We start from the raw sequence: 6,000 nt of genomic DNA on the forward strand, positions 1-6,000 counted from the left end.
TGAGCTCAAAGAGCAGGAGAAGAAAAAAATAAAAAAAAATAAATAAAGAAAGAAAAATAATAAGAATCTGAGCAAGAACAATATAGCCGTTTCTATGGCAACCACGTATTTGGCCTTATGTCAAAGCTCTCGAGGTCCCCCACATGTCTGTGGGGTCAGATGTCACGTGTCGTGCACTTACACCCACATGACTGACCGCGACTGGGCGTGTCCCATTGACACCTATGCATTCTGAGCAGGTGTAAATATGCGACTTGTGCACATGACATGTACATCGTCGGAAAGGTCTCAGTGCCGTGAATGTGAATATGTGTGAGAGTGGCGACAGTGGCGAAAGGCGACCGCGTCACTGGCGATTTCGTCCCCATGCGCCCACTGCAGTCTCAATAGGCCCTGCGCCGGCTTTACTCGGCTCGGGCCTAGTAAAGAAAAATAATAAGAATCTGAGCAAGAACAATATAGCCGTTTCTATGGCAACCACGTATTTGGCCTTATGTCAAAGCTCTCGAGGTCCCCCACATGTCTGTGGGGTCAGATGTCACGTGTCGTGCTCTTACACCCACATGACTGACCGCGACTGGGAGTGTCCCATTGACTCCCATTCATTCTGAGCAGGTGTAAATATGCGAGTTGTGCACATGTCATGTACATCGTCGGAAAGGTCTCAGTGCCGTGAATGTGAATATGTGTGAGAGTGGCGACAGTGGCGAAAGGCGACCGCGTCACTGGTGATTTCGTCCCCATGCGCCCACTGTAGACTCAATAGGCCCTGCGCCGGCTTTACTCGGCTCGGGCCTAATTAAAGCCGCAAGCGGCATCTAAAGGCCCTCGCCAAGGGCACGTCCAGTAGAAGTATGGCCATCGTTCAGCAGGTGGCGCTCTAGCACCAAATTTCAATGTCTTCTGATGAATGGCTGTAGGCCTGGGAGATTAACAATTGACTCAAATTTGAGACAAATCAGTGTTCGTATGTCCGAACTGTAGGGGGCGTTATGGAGCCAAAATTCAATTTGTTCCATTGAATGGGTGTAGGCCTGCGAGATGTACCACTGAGTCAAATTTGAGCCAAATTGGTATTTGTATGTCTGAAGTAAAGTAATTTTCGCGAAGGTAAAATCGTAGGGGGCGCTATAGCGCCAAATTACAATTTTTTCTGATATATGGGTGTAGGCCTGAGAGATCGACATCTGAGTCAAATTTGAGCCAAGTTGGTGGTCGTATGTCCAAACTGAAGCAATGTTACTAAAAAAAATTTTAAAAAAACTTGTAGGGGGCGCTGTATTGCGAAATTTCAGTTTCTTTTGACAAATAGGTGTAGGCCTGGGAGACAGATGGTCTGAGTCAAATGTGAGCCAAATTGGTGTTCGTATCTCCGAACTGATGTCATTTTTTTAAATGTACACTTGTAGGAGGCGCTATAGTGAGAAATTTCAATTTTTTTTATAAAATGGGTGTAGGCCTTGGAGATGGACGTCTGAGTCAAATTTGAGCCAAATCGGTGTTTGTATGTCTGAGCTGAAGCAATTTTTGTCATGGTAAATTCGCGAAGAAACTTTGCAAAGTTTGCGACGTCGTCACACAAAAACGGTGACACCAATCCAAAAAATAACTTTTGATGCCCCGCTTCTCTAGATACTGATTCTGATGAATGGGTGTAGGCCTGGGAGATTGACAATTGATTCAAATTTGAGACAAATCAGTGTTCGTATGTCCAAACTAGAGAAATTGTTGTATAAGTAAATCTGTAGGGGGCGCTATGAGCAAAAATTAAATTTCTTCCGTTGAATGGTTGTAGGCCTGTGAGATGTACCACAGAGTCAAATTTGAGCCAAATCGGTGTTCGTATGTCTGAACTGATGCAATTTTCGTGAAGGTAAATTATTAGGGGGCGCTACTGAGTGAAGTGGCAATTTCTTTTGATAAATGGGTGTAGGCCTGGGAGATTGACAACTGATTCAAATTTGAGCCAAATTGGTGTTCGCATGTCTAACGTGAAGTAATTTTCGTAAAGGTAACATTGTAGGGGGTGCTATGGCACCGAATTTAAATTTTTTCTGATAAATGGGTGTAGGCCTGGGATATAGACGTCTGAGTCAAATTTGAGCCAAATTGGTGTTCGTATGTCCGAACTGAAGCAATTTTAATAAAAAATATTAAAAAATTTTTGTAGGGGGCGCTGTAGTGCAAAATTTCAGTTTCTTTTGATAAATAGGTGTAGGCCTTTGAGACAGATGTCTGAGTCAAATTTGAGCCAAATCGGTGTTCGTATGTCCGAACTGATGTCATTTTTGTAAATGTACATTTGTAGGGGGCGCTATAGTGCGAATTTTCAATTTCTTTTAAAAAATGGGTGTAGGCCTGGGAGATGGACGTCTGAGTCAAATTTCAGCCAAATCGCTGTTCGTAAGTCTGAGCTGAAGATATTTTTATGATGGTAAATTTTCAAAAAAACTTCGCAAAGTTTGCGAAGTTGTCACACAAAAACGGTGACACCTATCCAAAAAATTCGGCTAACTTTTGATGCCCCACTTCACTAGATACTGTACACCGATTTTGAGCTCATTCGGCCAAACGGCCAAGGAGGAGATAGTTAAAATACAACTTCAGCGAAAACGCTGACTCAGCATTTTGGAAATTTCAATCCAATATGGCCGACTAAGGGTTGGTTTAGGGGCATGGCCATAATAGTATTTTTTGTTTGTCTCCTCATGATGAATCTGTCTACCGATTTTCGTGGCTCTACGACAAACTTTACGTTGGACGCGCTCCCATTGGCGCAATGCATTTCCACTTTTCAAGGGGGCGCTGCCGCAAAATTTCTTTATCGACATCTACGAAACCTATATGTAAATTCAATTTCTCACACTTCTGAATCTTAGGCAAAAGTTGGTGAGTTTTCGTAAATGTTCAGAGGGTCAAAATTGAGCTCAAAGCGCAGGAGAAAGAAAAATAAGACAAAAATAAAAAAAATTAAAAAATAATAGAAAATTAAAGCCGCAAGCGGCATCTAAAGGCCCTCGCCACGGGCACGTCCAGTAGAACTATGTCCATCGTTCAGCAGGTGGCGCTCTAGCACCAAATTTCAATGTCTTCTGATGAATGGGTGTAGGCCTGGGAGATCGACAACTGATTCAAATTTGAGGCAAATCTTTGTTTGTATGTCCGAACTAAAGAAAGTTTTGGATAAGTAAATCTGTAGGGGGCGCTATGCAGCTAAAATAAATTTCTACCATTGAATGGGTGTAGGTTTGCGAGATGTACCACTGAGTCAAATTTGAGCTAAATCAGTGTTCGTATGTCCGAATTAATGCAATTTTTGTGAAGGTAAATTATTAGGGGGCGCTAATGAGTGAAGTGGCAATTTCTTTTGATAAATGGGTGTAGGCCTGGGAGACTGAACACTGATTCAAATTTGAGCCAAATTGGTATTCGTATGTCTAACGTGAAGTAATTTTCGTAAAGGTAAAATTGTAGGGGGCGCTATGGCACCGAATTTCAAATATTTCTGATAAATGGGTGTAGGCCTGGGATATAGACGTCTGAGTCAAATTTGAGCCAAATCGGTGTTCGTATGTCCGAACTGAAGAAATTTTAATAAAAAAATATTAAACATTTTTGTAGGGGGCGCTGTAGTGCAAAATTTCAGTTTCTTTTGACAAATAGGTGTAGGCCGGGGAGACAGATGTCTGAGTCAAATTTGAGCCAAATTGGTGCTCGTATGTCCGAACTGATTTCATTTTTGGAAATGTACATTTGTAGGGGGCGCTATAGTGCGAAATTTCAATTTCTTTTAATAAATGGGTGTAGGCCTTGGAGTTAGACGTCTGAATCAAATTTCAGACAAATCGGTGTTCGTATGTCTGAGTTGAAGCAATTTTTGTAATGGTAAATTCACGAAGAAACTTTGCAAAGTTTGCGAAGTCGTCACACAAAAACGGTGACACCTATCCAAAAAATTCGGCTAACTTTTGATGCCCCACTTCTCTAGATACTGTACACCGATTTTGAGCTCATTCGGCCAAACGGCCAAGGAGGAGATAGTTAAAATACAACTTCAGCGAAAACGCTGACTCAGCATTTTGGAAATTTCAATCCAATATGGCCGACTAAGGGTTGGTTTAGGGGCGTGGCCATAATAGTATTTTTTGTTTGTCTCCTCATGATGAATCTGTGTACTGATTTTCGTGGCTCTACGACAAACTTTATTTTGGACGCTCTCCCATTGGCGCAATGCATTTCCACTTTTCAAGGGGGCGCTGCCGCAACATTGCTTTACCAACATCTACGAAACGTATATGTAAATTCAATTTCTCGCACTTCTGAATTTTAGGCAAAATTTGGTGAGTTTTCGTAAATGTTCAGAGAGTCAAAATTGAGCTCAAAGCGCAGGAGAAAGAAAAATAAGACAAAAATAAAAAAAATTAAAAAATAATAGAAAATTAAAGCCGCAAGCGGCATCTAAAGGCCCTCGCCACGGGCACGTCCAGTAGAACTATGTCCATCGTTCAGCAGGTGGTGCTCTAGCACCAAATTTCAATGTCTTCTGATGAATGGGTGTACGCCTGGGAGATCGACAACTGATTCAAATTTGAGGCAAATCTTTGTTTGTATGTCCGAACTAAAGAAAGTTTTGGATAAGTAAATCTGTAGGGGGCGCTATGCAGCTAAAAATAAATTTCTACCATTGAATGGGTGTAGGTTTGCGAGATGTACCACTGAGTCAAATTTGAGCTAAATCAGTGTTCGTATGTCCGAATTAATGCAATTTTCGTGAAGGTAAATTATTAGGGGGCGCTAATGAGTGAAGTGGCAATTTCTTTTGATAAATGGGTGTAGGCCTGGGAGACTGAACACTGATTCAAATTTGAGCCAAATTGGTATTCGTATGTCTAACGTGAAGTAATTTTCGTAAAGGTAAAATTGTAGGGGGCGCTATGGCACCGAATTTCAAATATTTCTGATAAATGGGTGTAGGCCTGGGAGATAGACGTCTGAGTCAAATTTGAGCCAAATCGGTGTTCGTATGTCTGAACTGAAGAAATTTTAATAAGAAAATATTAAAAATTTTTGTAGGGGGCGCTGTAGTGCAAAATTTCAGTTTCTTTTGACAAATAGGTGTAGGCCGGGGAGACAGATGTCTGAGTCAAATTTGAGCCAAATTGGTGCTCGTATGTCCGAACTGATTTCATTTTTGGAAATGTACATTTGTAGGGGGCGCTTTAGTGCAAAATTTCAATTTCTTTTAATAAATGGGTGTAGGCCTTGGAGTTAGACGTCTGAGTCAAATTTCAGACAAATCGGTGTTCGTATGTCTGAGTTGAAGCAATTTTCTTAATGGTAAATTCACGAAGAAACTTTGCAAAGTTTGCGAAGTCGTCACACAAAAACGGTGACACCTATCCAAAAAATTCGGCTAACTTTTGATGTCCCACTTCTCTAGATACTGTACACCGATTTTGAGCTCATTCGGCCAAACGGCCAAGGAGGAGATAGTTAAAATACAACTTCAGCGAAAACGCTGACTCAGCATTTTGGAAATTTCAATCCAATATGGCCGACTAAGGGTTGGTTTAGGGGCATGGCCATAACAGTATTTTTTGTTTGTCTCCTCATGATGAATCTGTGTACTGATTTTCGTGGCTCTACGACAAACTTTATTTTGGACGCACTCCCATTGGTGCAATGCATTTCCACTTTTCAAGGGGGCGCTGCCGCAACATTTCTTTACCAACATCTACGAAACGTATATGTAAATTCAATTTCTCGCACTTCTGAATTTTAGGCAAAATTTGGTGAGTTTTCATAAATGTTCAGAGGGTCAAAATTGAGCTCAAAGCGCAGGAGAAAGAAAAATAAGACAAAAATAAAAAAAAATTAAAAAATAATAGAAAATTAAAGCCGCAAGCGACATCTAAAGGCCCTCGCCACAGGCACGTCCAGTAGAACTATGTCCATCGTTCAGCAGGTGGCGCTCTAGCACCAAATTTCAATGTCTTCTGA

Source organism: Sphaeramia orbicularis, chromosome 13 (genome assembly GCF_902148855.1).
Source record: "Sphaeramia orbicularis chromosome 13, fSphaOr1.1, whole genome shotgun sequence".
NCBI classification, from domain to species: Eukaryota; Metazoa; Chordata; class Actinopteri; order Kurtiformes; family Apogonidae; genus Sphaeramia; species Sphaeramia orbicularis.